Genomic DNA, 18135 nt, shown 5'->3' on the forward strand with positions numbered 1-18135 from the left:
CCTTATAAAACATTTACCTCCCAAGGAGTACAAGAATGAAAACAGCAATAACTTCTTGTTGTTTGTACAAAATGTTGGCTAGATAAGCTTTTTCCCACGAGTCTGCCGTTCTTAACCATGAAGAGCATTTTTTCGTTCTAATTAACAACGGATCCCTGCTTCTCAGTACTGGATCCCCCAGTTACATAGGGTATGGTATGGGGAAGCCCAGTTCAAAACAACTGGGGGCTTCAGTTTTATTTTAATCACTGATGGGAGTAAAGTAGGCACCCAATTATGTGTGCCTTTTCTTTTTCTGACCTGTTTTCTTTCTACTCTGTTATGAGAGGCAACATGTATATAAGAGACAGGCAGTCTGGGTCCCAGTCCTGTCTCTGCCACTAAGTACATGTCATTGAGTGAGTAACTGAACCGTTTGAAAGTTCAGACCTCTTGTTGGGCTGTTGTATGAAGTAAATGAGGTACGTAGCAAAATTAGTACAAAAATTTTAATGTGTATGTAAGGGTTCAATAAGTAGACTTCACACATCACTTTTTTATTATTTGGTATGTTTTTGGTTTCTTTATTAGTACAAAAAGATATAGTGCAGAAGTTGATATAAGTGTAAGAACATAGAGTGTGAAAGAGCAGTTCTGTGCTTCTTACCCGAGATACCCCTGCCTTCACAGTCCTTCCTGGCTCCTGGCACTCTGACAAACCAAGCAAAATGCATTCAGCCAGAGCATTGTGCTGTTCAGTGAATAAGCAGTGATTTATGTAGAGGACCAAGAAAAAGTCTTCCTGCTCAGGCTAGGGTTGATCGGTGGCCGAGGAGCAGCAAACAAGTGGCAGGGCAAACCCCCAGCAAACACCAGGCGCTGCTGGGAAGCAGGAGCAATGATTATTGCAGTACCAGATTTTCACCACATGGCGTCACTATCGGGAACTTTTGTGGTCAAGGACTTTGACACAAGCAAGCGATTTTCAACCATTTTCATCTCATGGTGCACAAACTAATTACTAAAATTCTGCACACACCACAAAAAATTTTTGTTTCCCATCTGACAAAAAAGAGGTATACTTTTGTTCAGTCATACTGGATGGCTATCGTTGTGTTGGCTGTTGTCATTTAAAATTTTTTTAAAAATTTTATTGGGGTGACATTACTCAACATGAGCATACAGGTTTCATGTGTGGATTACTAATTTACAAAATCTATATATAAGACCATGTGTTCACCACCCAAAGTCAAATCTCCTGTCACCTCATTTTAGGATCCCTTTCTTCCCCCACCCTGCTCTGCTCCCTCTGGCAACCACCACACTGCTGTTTCTTTATTTGACAATCTAAAGGAAAAGAGGTCAGTGCCCCTGATTAAATAATCGAGTATTGCATATTTTAAAAATCCTTGCAGCTTACTGGTTGAAAATTGCTGATTCAGACGTTACTAATAACTTTTCACTTGAGCATTAACTCTTTAATTTTTAATTTGTGTACACCATGAGAGTCATTTTTTAAGACCTGGATGAGACCTTAAACATTATTTGTTTATTTATTCAACTTTATTCCTTCATTTTCCACAAATATTTATTGAATGGCTACCACGTGTGCCCGTGTATGAATGAGGATGGCTTGTGTAAGTGACTTGTGTGTCATGTTGTGATTTATAAGCTATTTGGTCTTCAGCCACAGTTTCTGGCTCACAGCTTCCCAAACACTTGGAATTTCCTAAGTGTTGAGAGTGATGAAGGTGTGTTTATTTTGTTACATCAAGGAGGTGACTTTTGAACCCCTCTCCTGGAGCCTGTCACCAGAAAAACCAACCATGTGATTGTAGGTTTACAACTTTCAGTTCGACCCCCACCCCTGTCCTAGGGGAGGGGAGACACCCTGGAGATTGAGTTCAGTTACCAATAGCCAGTGACTTAGTTAATCATTAGGTGGACATCATCCTAGACATCTTTCTGTGTAAACATACAGGGGAAGGGGAAAGGTTGAGGCTACTTTTACAGAAATGGAGTCCTATAAGAGATCCTATTTTTAAATACATGTCAATAATTTAATTATACTTGAATTTAACAAAAGAACTTGATGGGGGTTTGGGGGACTGAGTGAGAAAGGTGAACGAATTGAGAAGTACAGATTGGTAATTACAAAATAGTCATGGGGATCTAAAGTACAGCATAGGGACTATAGTTAACTATATTGTAATAACTTTGTATGATATCAGGTGGGTACTGGAAATCATGATGGGAATACTTTATAAAGTGTATGATTGCCTAACCACTATGTTGTGCACCAGAAATGAATACAAAATAATATTGAATGTAAACTGTAATCAAAAAAATGTTTTTAATTTAAGAAAAAAAACAACCCACTGATGCTAAATTGTAAAAATCAGTGAACTCCAAATAAGTTTGCTGTTACCACACACACACACACACACACACAAGTATTGGATTTCTGAACCATTTCTTTGTCCCTAAAATTAAGGCCCTTGAAATTATAAGTCAAGTTAATCTATTTCCTGTTCTCAAAGATCATACCACTAAGGAAGAAAGTATTGAGCAAGTCAGCCCCCTAAGGTTTCAAAAAAGAAAGCCAAGAAACACTGAGCATTAACCCTTCAAAACATCTTAGAACCTTGATGGAAAACTTTGCTTTCTATATTGGACTCTCTGCTTTGTTTCCTAGCTAAAACTTTGCCCATGCTGTCCCAACATAGTACAATCTTCATGATATTTGATATTTGTCATAGAGTTCAATTTGCTGTGCATTGCAATGAAATAATACAATCATCTTGCAGATGTAGTAAACTTTATAATTTTAAAAGCTATGCACAGTTTTTACCTCCTTTGAAGGTCACCGCAACTCTGTTCAGCAGTCCTGGCTGGTGTTTTGCCCCCATTTGCCGAGCGGTGACATTAAGGCTTACAGAGAGGAAGCCACTTGCCCCCAGTCACAGGGAGCAAGTGGAAAGGCCAAGGAGTTTTGTAGACTCCTGGACTTTCGCCCTTTCTATCACATATTAATAACCCTTAAAACCCCAAAATAGTGAAAGTAATGTAATATAGTTTGTAATACACCCACAAAATTAAAGTATAAAAGTAATTGAAATCTTTCTTCCCCAAAAGAAAAACATTTCAAACCTACTAAGTAGTTAGTGGGGTGTTTTTTAAAAAATCGTATTAGCAGATGATCTCATTTGACAGAGCAGGACCCAAGGGAATGGAATACAGGACAGGTAAGTTAGTATATTGGGTAGGGAAAGTAATAATAATAGTGTTTTAATATATTATGTCACTGCGCTAAGCATTTATTTGTATTACGTAATACTTAGAACAATTCATTGAGGTAGACATAATTGTTATCCCAATTTTGCAGAAGAAGAAACTGGAGTTTGATGAGATCAAATAGGTAGGAAGTAACAAAGGACCTGGGATTTCAGCCCCTGTTTGTCTGATACAAAAATCCTGCATTTTTAACCAACGTGAGGCTATATTATGTTCTCTGGAGAACAGAGGGAGGGCAAAGAACTAATTAAAGGTACAACTGGAAAGAAGAAAAAGTTGACCTCGAGGACTGTGATGTATTCTCTGCCTCTTTCTTCTACTCTCCTCTCCCCTGCAATTACCCAGAGCCATGGAACTTTATTTCCTCTCGTCATATAGAAAGCATCTCTCTAAAAAGTTTCTAGATCTCATTTAAGATACAGGACAAGTGACTCTTCACAGATTTAAAAGTCATGTTTACCGCTTTCAATATATTAAGGCAGATCTCAGGAAGAATTAAAAATGTAACCTATCTGCCCAGCTGGTGTGGCTCAGGGATTGAGCATCGACCTACGAACCAGGAGGTCGTGGTTCGATTCCCGGTCAGGGCACATGCCGGGTTGTGGGCTTGATCCCCAGTAGGGGACATGCAGGAGGCAGCTGATCAATGATTCTCTCTCATCACTGATGTTTCTACCTCTCCCTCTTCCTTCCTCTCTGAAATCAAGAAAAATATATTAAAAAAAAAAAGAAATGTGATAAAGTATTTAAATTACTCAGCACGATACCTGCAGCAATTAACATGAAGAGAGGAGAGAAGAGACAAGGGGCACAGAAAATGCCAAACAGTGTCGAAGAGGCCATCGGGAACATGGGCATGGTGATGAGGCCAGAGACCCTGGATAAGAAGCCCGTGGCTCTCCCAGTCCTGCTGGCTGTTGCTGTCTGTGGGAGTCCACTGCTAGAGGCTGCAGCCAGGAGGTCCATGCTCTTGGGAGCAACTCACTTCGGTCCCATGGGCACCGATGGCATCTCTAAGGCAATCACTCAAAAACACTGTTTTATTCTCTGGAGAACACTGTTTTTGAGAGGTGCTGGTCCAAAAATAGTTATATCTGAAGCGTTCTCTCTTTACTGCTAGACAGAGAGTAGCTTCATACAGAAAACAAAATTCATAGGAACGCTGACTCATATCTGTATGGGGTCCAGTGTTTCTAAGCACCAGCTCATCACTTCTGGGACTGTGGGATTTCACGAACTATCAGTAAAATGGCCGGGGGGGGGGGGGGGGGGGCCGGGGGGGGGGCCGGGGGGGACCGGGGGGGGGAAGCAGGGGGAGGGGCGGGGGGGGGGGGATGAGGAGAAACTTCAAAAAGAAATTTTATAAAATAAAGGAGATTTTTTTAAAAAACCCAAAAGAGTAGAAAGAGCATACCTGCATTTTAAAAACTGTATAAAATTTGATTGGCACTCATTACACTGATACTATTATTTTTTTAAAATTATTTTACTATATGCTGGTGAAAACTGTTATGGAACTAACCCCAGAATATGGACAGGTTTTGGGAATGACTTCAGTATATTACTTCATAAACACCCAGAAACACATTTATTATTCTCAGTTTCCAGAGGAAGAAAGTAAGGAATACATGAGGCAACGAGATTTTCCAAAGACACAGTGCATCGGGTGGCTCCGACTCAAAAAAGCTCAGAATCAGGAAATTCTCAGGATGCAGTGCCAGCAACCGATGAGATGCTAAATAATTCATAAAAGCTCAGCATAGGCGATTTCAGGCTATTTACGTAGCTGTTAATTACATAACTGATGGCATATTCAATTTTCTTTTATCTTTCAGGCTTCTCCACTCCCCAATAACCCAAACTATATATCTAGATAGATCTAAAATATGGCTGCTGATTTACTATAAGAATAATGTATTTTTAAATGTAACATTATTGTTGAAAGTATTACAGATATCCCTTTTTGTTTTGCCATTGACTCCACTCCCACCCCCACCCCCAGGCCTTCACCACTATTGCCTGTGTCCATGGGTTATTCATATATGCATATAAATTCTTTGGTTAATCTCTTCACACCCACCCACCCCCTTCCTTCCCTCTGAGATTCATCAGTCTGTTCCATGCTTCTATGTCTCTAGGTCTATTTTGTTTATCAGTTTATTTTGTTCATTAGATTTCACATATGAGTGAGATCATGTGACACTTGTCTTTCTCTGTCTGGCTTATTTGCTTAACATAATATTAATCTACATATTGAGCATACATAGACTCAAATTGAAAGATCATAGTCTTCCCATTCTCTCTTCCTTTCTTGCCCCACCTGTTCCCCCAACATCTACATTCTCAGTCCTTCCCAATGTTCCGTCCTTTCACATAATCTGTAGGAAAGAACTGGGGTGAGTAAAGCTTCTTAAGTTTTTAGAAACAAGTTGGTAATGAAAACATCTTGGAAATTCAGCTAATTAAAAGCCAGGCATACTTTGCTGGGAGGTCCCAATGTCTTCATAAACATTTTCCCACTGAGATAAGGCTGCCTGTTTCTACCTGCGAAAACATTCAACTTTTTAGTCTTCAGAATTACAGCCCTTTAGAGCTATTACTTTAGAGCAAGGCCTGGTGTCACCATAACTGTTGCAAAGAACTTTTTTGTTTTTTGATGGACTGAACACCCTGATACAAACACTTGAGCTGACAGCACACATCTGGGTGAGCCAGTTTACAGCCAACTCCATTCTTGGGAATAATCAGAAAGCCCAGCCCCAGGTGCAAGTCCCAGGGGCCTCTGTTCTTCAGGATGTCAATCAAATGTACACACTTCTGCTTCCTCACTCCAAACTGCAGCAGCAGTAGAAACAAACCAATGTTTCATATTCACATGTATCTGGTTAACACTGGATTATGTTATTTTCATGTGGACCTGCTTTGAGCCTTTCTCCTAATGTTTATTAGGAATTTCCAAGTAGTCTGAGCTTTTAAAATATATTTAACCAAAGAACCTCCCCCTCCCCCTTTTTTTTACAGCGTTTGGGGAGGCAGCTTTAAAAAAAATTCCTATTATTCTGGGGGAATGTGATTTGGCAAATTATAACCGAATGTCTATGTGTTAAACCTGTGTAGCTTACTTAAGACCTTTCAGCTTTGTAAAATTTTTACTAACTGTACCCTAGAGTGAAAAGATAAATTTCAGGTGCCTTTAGTCTCCAAAACCCATGAATCCCTGGACTCCAGCCTGAAGCTTTCTATAATTTTTCTCTCTTCCAAGACCCACGACCACCTCCTTCCATAAATCTATCCCCAACTCTCATTGTAAGAGCAAGAGTTTAATAAAAACTCAAAATGTGCCCATAAACATGTTGCACACAGTATTTCATTGAACCCTACGGTCCATGCGATGAAAATACTATCATTATCCTCCCCATTTACAGATGAAGAATTTAAATCATGCCAGGTTAGGACATCTTCCAGCATCACTTAGGTAATTCCTGGAATCTGAGGCTCACTCTGCAGAGCCAGCATCTTTCAGCACCTATCCCTCTCTGCTGGGTAAACACTAGCACCTCCCCCATGTCCCTCCTCCATACTTGATCACACTTGACCTTGTGAAAAACCTGCACGTGACTCCTTTTTGGCCCCCAGTGCTCAACGGTGTGGTTTTCATCAACCTTTCTTTTAATTAAATTTATTTGAGTAGCAATAGAAAATAGCCCAGAGTCAAGACATCTGCAAAGGGGCAAAGGGGACTGGCTGGCTGTCCCTTCCCAGACAAGGCCAGGACCGTGTAGTACTCCTTTGTGAGCTTTCCACACCTGAAGGGTCCTCAGGGAACAAGAAAGACTTGTGAAATGGGAGGAACCCTCCAGCCAACTGGTAAAGAGCCTTCCCCTGTCCTGTCCCTCTGACTTGGACCCCAGGGAATACTTTTTCTTTAAATAATGATGAGAACATAATAGACACGATGAGCTTGCCAAGGGCTCATCTATTCAGCTCTGCTTGGCTAAGAGGAAAAAAGGAAGAGAAAAACCACCCTGATGTGGCCATGGCATGCTTTGTTGGGCTCCGCTTTCTCCAAAGGCTCAGATTCTAAGGCTAATGTCCCAGTCCCCGCTTTGGGGATACTCATCTACTTACTTGAGGGGTTGTTTCTGTTTTGAAATAGGATAAGATCTCTCCTTCTATGCAAGCTTTCATGTTGGTACAGTCTCCTCGGAAAGACAACTACGGGAAATAAACCTTCTAACCCCCATGCTTTTCTCCCCAAAGAGCCCTACAGGGGCCACTCCCACTTTGTAAAGAAAAGGAAAAAGAAATAGTAAAGTCCTTGGTAACTTAGAACTTTGGAGTCCTGCTGGTTTAACTAGTAGAAATGATTAAGTACCTAGGTATTTTGAAATAAATGTATACTGAAATATTAATTAATCTGAGTTTGCCTACTTTTGACCTTTATCACAGAAAAGCTAGAAAACACACCTGAAACTGTTAGTGAATTTTTTTAAAAAAAATAAGAAATATGTCTCTCAAAAGTGTATTTGCCAATGTAAAGAATGCTAACTGCTTAATTTTTGGTGGTCACCCAATATAAGCAGCTGGCTTACAGGGAGAGGCAGAGCAGATTATTATGGATGACCTGCTGCTCTCCCATGCTGCCGGCATGGTTGGAATAAACGCTCTTATATGATTCAGCCCTGTCTCTGCTTAATTGGCTGCAGTAGTGACAGGCAGCCGGACCCCTGGTTGTACAGTTAGACTTTCTCCCAGGACAATCATGCTCCTTTGCTTCTAACTTTGTAAGGGAGGCCAAGCTGTGATTAAGCCTATTGTAGTAAAAAAAAATAAAATAAAAAAAAATAAAGTATTATCAGGAGTTACAAGATGATATAGCTGGCAAGTTCCTTAGCTGAAAAGAAAAATGCAAAAGTCTCATTCTATACTCCCCTGCTCTTGAAGCCATGCAAACATAAAATTCAAGTGATAATGATCATATCAAGAAAAACAAAAAATCAAAAGGTCCCACCAGACTCCTGGGGAGGGGCCTCTTGTGAGCAGAGAAATGCATGTGAAGATACAAACTAGAGCGGCCAAGAACATCCTAAGGAAAGGAATGTGGAGGGTCCAGAGGGGATGATCTGGGAGGGAAAAGAAATTGAAGCCTGCAAGATGGGGAGGCCATAGAAAAGGAGATTTGGGGGAGAGAAAGAACATGTCTGGCACCTAGACAGAAAACAGGAAAAAAACAGAAATAGAAAAGGTGGGTTTTTTGAACTTTAGACATCTATTTGAGATGTTAGTATATTTGTAAAAGAATTGAATCAACCTCAAGCTGGTAATGGGCGAACGGAGGCTGTGCTAGGGGATCCAGTCACATTTGAGTTATAGTCCCTTTTATTTTTTGAAATATGTTTTTATTGATTTGAGAGAGAGAGAGAGAGGAACAATGATGTGATAGAGATACATTGATCGACTGCCTCTTGCATGCCCCCTACTGGGGATCGAACCTGCAACCAGGCCTATGCCCAGACTGGGAATCTAACTGACAACCTTTGGTGCCTGTGACGATGGACACTCAACTGTCCGAGCCACACCTGCCAGGGCATAGGTCCCTTTTCATTAAGTACTTTGAAAAGGCAACATGCATCCATTTATCTCTTGTTAACAGATCAACTGAGGCATATTAACATTTATGAGCAAAAATGCATTCAAATAGGGCAGCATCCAATCTGGCAGACAGAAGGATCGCTGAGGAGCTGTACAAAATGAATGGTTTTTATAGCCAGAAGGGAGTGAGAACAGGACGTTAATACCAGACAGAACGCATGCTGGTCATGGCAGGTTCCTGTCTTTAGGGGGCCAGGGTCCACCAGGCAGATTGCCTGGCTCATGCTGATCGGGAGGGTCCTGATTGTAAGATGCCATTTCTGAGGAAGCCAAAACTGTAAGTAACTCATGGTTTGGTGGTGCAGGGCTCAGCATAAGTGACTGCATTGGGGGCCTGTTGTCTTGTTTCTGTAACATTCTCTAAATCCAGTGCCTAGGGCTTCTTTAAGCACCAAAGTCATTCAATAAACATTCTTTTCTATATTGGTAGCAAATTTATTCTTTTGGTGAAGTGAGAGGGGGAATAGAAGATATGAAATAAGAGTTCTGCTTCTCTCCTCATCTAGCTTTTCTATGATGATCTGATTTCGAATCAACTACACTCCCATGTAACTATACACACAAAACATGACTCCAGCAATAAATCCATATTTTATGCTAAGCATTTTAAGATTGCTATGATCCCTTCTTTATACAAGTAAACTAAAGTTAGGAGGTTTAAAAATTCCCCCAAGTCATTGGCCAAAATCTGGAGACATGTTTTTGACTCCTAGATTGGCGTTCTTTCCACCACACTTGTGTGTTTCTCAAAGTGTAGGCCACGGATGGCAACATCCCAGGGATCATGTTAGAACTGCAGCAGTGCAGCTAATGGATAAGAAAAGTAATGCACAGAAAAAAAAAACATGCATTGGCATAAAGACCTCCTGAATCAGAATCTGCATTTTAACACAATCCCCAGGTGATTCATATGCACATTTCAGTTTGAATGGCTGGCATTCATTCCATCATACCACCTACTCCAAACTGAGAGCATTCATTTCTAGCATTACTCGGGATAGAAAATAGAAAAGCTCTGCACAAAATTTGAAAATTCTATGTCGCTAAGATACCATATGGCATTGCAAAGTAAGCTACAAAGCAGTTTGTTTAGAATAATTCCATTTTAAAATAAATTTTATGTAAATAGGCATGTATATCCACACAGAGAATAAAGATGAAGGGTTTTAAAGAAAATATTCTCTCTGGTGATGGGATTACGGGCAATTTTGTCCTTTTCTTCTTTATTAGCTTTCTTTTAGAAACACCTATTAATTTCTTAAAGTTAGTCTTTTGGCAATCACTGAATCTAGCTAGCTAAGAGATTTAAAACACACACACACACACACACACACACACACACAACAAAACAAAAAAAACGAATGCACAGAAAAACCATGAGTTGGCATAAAAGAGCCCAATAGAATGCCATTACTGAAGTTTTCTGAGTTACCAACCAAGCCTAAAGGGAACTCTCACCAGCACTTTAAAACATCAGAGACTCCACTCCCTGCAGGAAGGGGCTCGTTCTTCTGGCCCCCAGGGGGCAGCCCTGTGTAGGTTACCCGAGACTGCTCTTCCCCCCACGTGTGAATAATCAGACCTCGTGTTAGTCATAATTCATGTACACTGAGGGTCTGAAACATCCTGGGCACTTTAACAACAGCAACAACAAATATTAAGATGGATAATATTTTATAAATAGAGGGACACCCCCCCCCCCGCCCCCCGCCACCCCAAATAAACAGAAAAGAAACAGAACACAAACCACCCACATTGCTCAGCCATAGCAGCAGAGTCTCTGGCTGTGATGGTATCTGGCCCCGCTGAAGACATGGTTGGACTTCTTCCATGGCAAGACAGACGGAGATGGGACCTTGGGGGGGAACCCCTTAATTTCACATGGTCAATAAAGCTTTCCATGAAACCCCATCCTCCCGTTGGGGCCACAGGAAATTCTTTTCCTTGCAGCATCCCAAGAACTCCACTTCCGCCGATAACACTGGTACCAATTTTAATGTGGGAAGGGGGTTTGCCCCACACCCCAGGCCATGCTCTAGACCAGGGGTCCTCAAACTACGACCCACGGGCCACATGCAAATACAAATATTGTATTTGTTCCTGTTTTGTTTTTTTACTTCAAAATAAGATATGTGCAGTGTGCATAGGAATTTGTTATAGTTTTTTTTAAACTATAGTCAGGCCCTCCAACGGTCTGAGGGACAGTGAACTGGCCCCCTGTTTAAAAAGTTTGAGGACCCCTGCTCTAGACACCAGCTGGATTCTGACACTACCTCCCCAGAGACAACTTCAGCTCCCACAGGTTAAGGCTTCACTCCTCCAAGAGCCCGCTCCCCACATACACGCCTCAGATGTCAGCCTCAGCCCTGGTTGTTCCCTGTGCTTCTGACTGACTGGCTATAGATCAGAGTCCCCAAGACCCCTCCTTGGTTTGATTAGTAGCTAGAGCAGCTAAAAGACTCAGGAAACCCATTTATTCACTAGATCGCTGGTTTATTATAAAAGGGACATAAGTCAAGAACAGACAGACGGAAGAGATGCATAGGGCAAGGTATGGGGAAAGGGTAGGAAGCTTCCATGCCCTGTACAGGTGCAACACTTGCTGAATCTCCACGTTCACCAACCAGGAAGCTCTTCAAATCTTGTCCCTTTGGGTTTTTATGGAGGCTTTATTACAGAGGCATGATTGATTAACTTATTGATCATTGGTGATTGAGCTCAGTCTCCAGCCCCTCTATCTTCCCTGAAGGTCAGTGGGTAGAACTGAAAATGGCAACCCTCTAAAATCACTTGATTGAATCCTTTGGCAACCAGCTCCCATCCTTAGGTGCTTTCCAGAAGCTACCTTATTAGTATAACAAAAGACACGATTATCACTCTCAACACTTAGGAAATTCTAAGAGTTTTGGGCTGTGAGCCAGGAGAAAAATCAAATCTAAGTGAAAATTATATTTTGGGTATCTGAATGACCAAATATATATTTTTCTTATAAATCACAATATTGCAGCTGGAAAGGATTTTAGAGAGATATTTGGTTGAAGATACTAAAGACTGGTAATTCTTTTTTTATGGTTATTATTTATTTATTCATTTATTTATTAATTTAAATTATTTATTGTTGAAAGTATTACATATGTCTCCTTTTTCCCCCATTGACCTCTCCCCGGCCACACACATCCTACCCCCACCCACCAGCACTTGTCTCCATCCCTCTACTGTCTGTGCCTTTCGGTTATGCTTATATGCATGCATACAAGTCCTTTGGTTGATCTTTTCCCCCACCACACCCTGCCTTCCCTCTGAGGTTTGATGGTCTGTTCGATGCTTCTATGTCTCTGGGTCTATTTTTGTTCATCAGTTTATGTAGTTCATTATATTCCATAAATGAGTGAGATCATGTGGTATTTATCTTTCTCTGACTGGCTTATTTCACTTAGCATAATGCTCTCCAGTTCAATCCATGCTGTTGCAAATGGTAAGAATTCCTTCTTTTTTTACAGCAGCGTAGTATTCCATTGTGTAGATGTACCACAGGTTTTTAATCCACTCATCTGCTGATGGGCACTTAGGCTGTTTCCAAATCTTAGCTATCGTAAATTGTGCTGCTACGAACATAGAGGTGCATATATTCTTTCTGATTGATGTTTCTGGTTTCTTGGGATCTATTCCTAGAAGTGGGATTACTGGGTCAAACGGGACTTCCATTTTTAATTTTTTGAGGAAACTCCATACTGTCTTCCACAGTGGCTGCACCAGTCTGACGACTGGTAATTCTTATCTCACTGTTAACACTAAGGAACTAAGTATCTAGTCTCTGCTCTTTTGGAATGCCAGTGGCCTTTCTTGTGACTCCTCAAATCATACCACACATAATGCCCAATTATCAATGAGCTTCCGTGCCAGGCAATAATGCCCCAGCTTTCTCATCTAAGCAATGAGGGTAATACTAATACTTTGTATGATTGCTGGGAGGCTGAAGTGGGGCAATGCATGGAACAGACTTACCACAATGGCATGTACATAGCAAAGAGTAAAAGATACCGGCCATCATTCTCAGTACTGTCATTGTGGTAGTTAGAGAAGGGGCCATCTACTCATCTCTATATGCTTAGCTCTTACTAAGTGTCTGGTGTGTGGCAGGTGCTTAAAAATTGTGGACTGAGTAAAGGTATTACTAAAAAAAATCAAGGATGCCCAGGGTTTATAACTCAGAATGATGAGAGGTCTCTTTTCATTTTTATAGCTCATATTTAAAAAATCCGTGTAGAGAGACAACCTTATGCTGATACTGAGAAAAGTGAAAACTTCATGGTGTCATTGTTTTTTTGTCCTAAACCACAACAGAAAGAATGTGTTTCTAATTAGCGGGGTGGGGGACAGAAATACCTTGACCACCAGCTTCTAAACACTGACTTCCTAAAAAAAGTGGAAAAATCCAAAACTAAATAAAAATCTACAGCTTCTCTGGGACCCATGCTCAGAGCCGTATCGGCTAATTCTCCGACGGGGAGAAGCCTCCATCCACCAATGAAACCAGCCTCCTTTTGTAAACCCCTTTTATAGGCAGAATTCCTTTTCTGTTTCCTTGGTTTTATTTCACTTTGTGGAGTGCTTGCAACATTGTGGTTTGAAGGAGCAACAGGGAGAGAGGGGGCAACATGTAGGGCGAGTTCCTCCAAATGTCAGGCAGGGTAGTGCCAGGACAGCTGGGCCTGAAACCCTGCCCCCGGGGAGGGGCACTGGTGTGGCTGGGGAGGATGTGAGCTCAGCCTCATCTGGTTTCTTTTAGTGCTCTCAGCAAAAGCCCTGAGTTATTGCATTCTTTCTCAATGTCTTACATAAAATCAGATTATTAAATGCAGAGAGAGTCAACTGTTCTCTGTCCTCTTGGCTAGCTTTCTTGCATCACCATAGCAATATCCATAAACAGAGAAGTAAATTAACCTCTGAAGAAGTCTGCTGGCTTTCCTGTTCAAATTGCTCTCACTTTCCCTGCTTAACCACACATGTGTACACGCACGCACATACTCACACAATTGGGACTCATCTTCCTTATTGTTAAGTCTATGAATTGACCCGGTGGTGATAAGACCTAAGAGCACAGCTTGGTTCCCATCACTGTTTTGTTTTAAAAACCTTTAACTACTCCTCATTGACCTCAGAATTGTGATTCCTGCGCATAGTGTTTCAAGTTCTTGATCTCTTTCAAAGCCACATCTTCATCATCATTTGTCAGTGTCCCCCAGAAGCCATTTGAGGAGGGAAGGGGCTCATTGCCTTAGAGAACTCTTTCTTGTCTGATCGTGGCATTTCTGTCCAAGCCCTCTGCAGTCACCTCATCACAATCAAAGCTACCTTCAGTTCCACCTCCAACACCCAATCCCAAACTTCCCCTCTTCTGTTTCGACTGCCCCAGCCTGAACCAAGCCGTTCTTGAGTTCAACCTGGATGACATCGTCAAGAGCTTCTGAACGGGTCTGGTGCTTTTACTCTTGCCCTGCATGGTCTATTTTTGACACAGCAGTCAGCATGATCTATTAAAAATTTTTATCATATGAGTTCACTCTCCTGCTCAACACCCTTCTGTGATTCTCCTGGTACACAGATTATGTTCAAAAGCCTTACAATGCCTGCTGGGTCCTGTAAGACCTGGCCCGTGCCCACCCTGGCCCTTCCTCTCCAGAATCACTGGCCTTATTTCCATTCCTTAATCATGCCAAGCCCGTCCCTGCTTGTTTCTCTTATTCTGGAACAGTTTCCTCTGGCTGTTTCAGGGTTGATGCCTCTTTATCGTCATTCAGGTCTCAGCTTAAATTCTCCTTAGAGAATTTTTTGACCACCCAACCTGCAGTCACCCTCATCCCACCCAACACTCTATCAAATAGCTGTTTCTCCAAAGATATAGAAATCGCCAATAAGCACAATGAAAAGATGATGAATATCACTAGTCACTAGGGAAATGCAAACTAAAACCATAATGAGATACCATCTCACACCCATTAGGATGGCTATTATTTAAAAAACAACAACAGAACATGTGTTTCTTAGTAAGGATGAGGATGTAGAGAAATTGGAACCCTTGTGTATTGCTGGTAGGAATGTAAAATGATGCAGCCTTTGTGGAAAAAAGTATAGCAGTTCCTAAAAAAACTGAGCATAGTCCTGGCTATTTTGGTTTTGTGGATAGAGCATCGGCCTGCAGACTGAAGGGTCCCGGGTTCCATTCCAGTCAAGGGCACATGCCTGGGTTGTAGGCTTGATCCCCAGTGGGGGATGTGCAGGAGACAGCCAATCAATGATTCTCTCTCATCATTGATGTTTCTATCTCTCTTTCTCTCCTCTCTGAAATCAGTAAAGATATATTAAAAAACAAAAACAAACAATTAAAAAAAACAGCATAGAATTATCAAATAATCCAATAATTCCACTCCTGGTTATCTACCCACAAGAATTGAAAGGGGATACCATGTTCAGAGCTTTATTCACAAAAGCAAGAGATGAAAGCAACCCAAGTGTGTATTGACAGACAAAGAAATAAACAAAATGTAGCATATACATACAGTGGAATATTATCCAACCTTAAAAAGGAGAGAAATTCTGATACATGCTACAACATAAATAACACTTGAAACATGATGCCAAGTGAAATAAGCCTGTCAGAAAAGAACAGATTCTGTATGATCCCACTTACATGATGTACCTGGAGTAGTCAAATTCACAGAAACAAACAATAGGAAGGTAGCTTCCAGGGGCTGCAGGGGAGGGGCGGGGGAATTATTGTTCAACTAGAGGCCAGATGCATGAAATTTCTGCAAGGGGCTGGGCCCTCATAGCTGCAGCGGCTTGCCTTGGCCCTCACAGCCCCTGCTTCACCCGGAAGGTCATCTGGAAGGACGTCTGGTCTAATTAGCATATCACGCTTTTATTATTATAGATGGGGATAGAATGTCAATTTTAGCAGGAAAAAGTTTTGGAGATGGATCATGATGATTGCACAACAGTGTGATTGTGCTCAATGCTGTTGAATTGTACGTTTAAAAATGGTCAAATGGTAAAACAAACAAAACCTCCTTTCCTGAAAATCTGTATAAACAGAGAGGAGATTGTGGTTGCCTAAGGCTGGAAGGGGTTGGGGAAAATGGGGAGTAAATGCTGATGGGTAAAACGGTCTCTTTGGCATAATGAAAATGGCCTAAAATGTATTGTGGTGATGGTTGCACAACTCTGTGAAATACTAAAAACCACTGACTTGTATACTTTAAATGGGTAATTTACATGGTGTGTGAATTATATCTCAACTAGAGGCCCGGTGCATGAAATTTGTGCACTTTGGGGGTGGGGGGTTCTCAGCCTGGTCTGTGCCCTCTTGCAGTTGGAGAGCCCTCAGGGAATGTCTGACTGACGGCTTAGACCCACTCGTGGTGGTGAGTAGGCCTAAGCCGTCAGTCGGACATCCTTAGCACTGCCGCGGAAGCGGGAGAGGCTCCTGCCACTGCCGCTGTGCTCGCCAGCCATGAGCCCGGCTTCTGGCTGAGTGCCACTCCCGCTGTGGGAGTGCACTGACCAACGGGGGCAGCTCCTGCATTGAGCATCTGCCCCCTGGTGGTCAGTGTGTGTTATAGCCACCGGTTGTTCTGCTGTCGGGCCGAAACTGGCTCTCTGACATCCCCCGAGGGGTCCCAGATTGCGAGAGGGCACAGACCAGGCCAAGGGACCCCACTGGTGCATGATCAGTGGGGAGGGACCATGAGAGGGCCCCGAGGCATGTCCGACCTGTCTCGGTCAGTCCTGATTGGCCGGACCCCAGCAGCAAGCTAACTGGTCGGAGTGTCTTCCCCCTGGTGGTCAGTGCATATCATAGTGGGCAGTTGAGTGACCTTAACATATAATTAGCATATTATGCTTTGATCGGTTGAATGGACAACTGGACACTTAGCATATTAGGCTTTTATTATATAGGATTATATAGGGTAAGGCTGATATACATAGAGAAATCTCCTTTGTCATTTGACAATCCCTTTACCTAGACAAGTAATCTACAACTTTGGCTGCCCGTGACATTCTTTCTCATTCTATCCAAAAATTCAAATTCCTTTCTTCTTCTCCATCAAAAGTAATTACCCTCTGCCCATTTCCTTCCCATCCTGCTGCCCAAAACTGATGTTATACACTTATGGGTTTTTTGTTTTGTTTGTTAATCCCCACCCGAGGATATTTTCTCCATTGATTTTTAGAGAGAGTGGAAGGGAGGGAGATAGACAGAGAAACATTGATGTGAAAGAGACACATCTATTGGTTGCCTCCTGCACACATTCCCTTTGGGGGCTTGGAATCAAGCCTGCAACCAAGGTACATGTCCTTGACTGGAATTGAACTGGGGACCCTTTAGTCTGTGGGCTGATACTCCAACCACTGAGCAAAACCGTCTGGGGCCATTTATGTTTTTTAAAAGACCTAATGAGTGCCTATGATAAAGAGCCTCTGACACCTAAAAGGTTGAGCTAATGTGGAAAATCCAGGGAACCTGGCAGACCATGGAGGATATATTTAGATAGGTGTCACAGCAAACACAGTAGAAGCTGCCCATGATCTTTTCTGTTTTTGCTGCCAAGAGGGATAGAAACTATCAGTCACAGGGATAAGCTTTCACTTTCCAGAGAGGAAAAAGAGAAAACAAAGAGCTTCCCAGCAACCCGAGTCACTGGACTTAGTCAGCATTACAGCAGTGTCCTGGGTTGCTTTTAATTCCCTCAAAGTTACCTGGGACTCATGGAAGAGCTCATGATTAGAAAGGGCGATCTGGGTTCTAGAACAGCCCTGTTCCATGTTAAAGGTGAGCAAAGCTAAACAGTAGTTAAAGTGATAAGGATTAATCATTGCGATGGGAAAAGAGTCCAGCATGAACTGAACTGAACTTTGAATTGTACGGAAGTGACTGAATGTTTTCAAAAGAGAATAAGGAACAGGCAGGGGATTGAGCAGGGGGCTCAACCTGAGTCAGGGAAGTGAAAAATGGAAACCTTTAGTTTTCTTAGGCAGGCACTTTAAGGGAGGTTAGGGTCATCCTAAGGATGTGGCCTTGAGCTGTTAGAAACTATGTTGGTGTTTTTATTAAAGTCTTGAAAGACAAAGATTTAGGCCTAGTCAAGAAGAGGGTTCGGGGGAGCCTGGCTAGAGTTTGGTCAAGGAGAGAGTCTTGGTCATCTGTCA

The sequence above is a fragment of the Myotis yumanensis genome, unplaced genomic scaffold (assembly GCF_028538775.1).
Source record: "Myotis yumanensis isolate MYYU_CA2020_CCGP unplaced genomic scaffold, mMyoYum1.0.hap1 SCAF_5, whole genome shotgun sequence".
NCBI lineage: Eukaryota > Metazoa > Chordata > Mammalia > Chiroptera > Vespertilionidae > Myotis > Myotis yumanensis.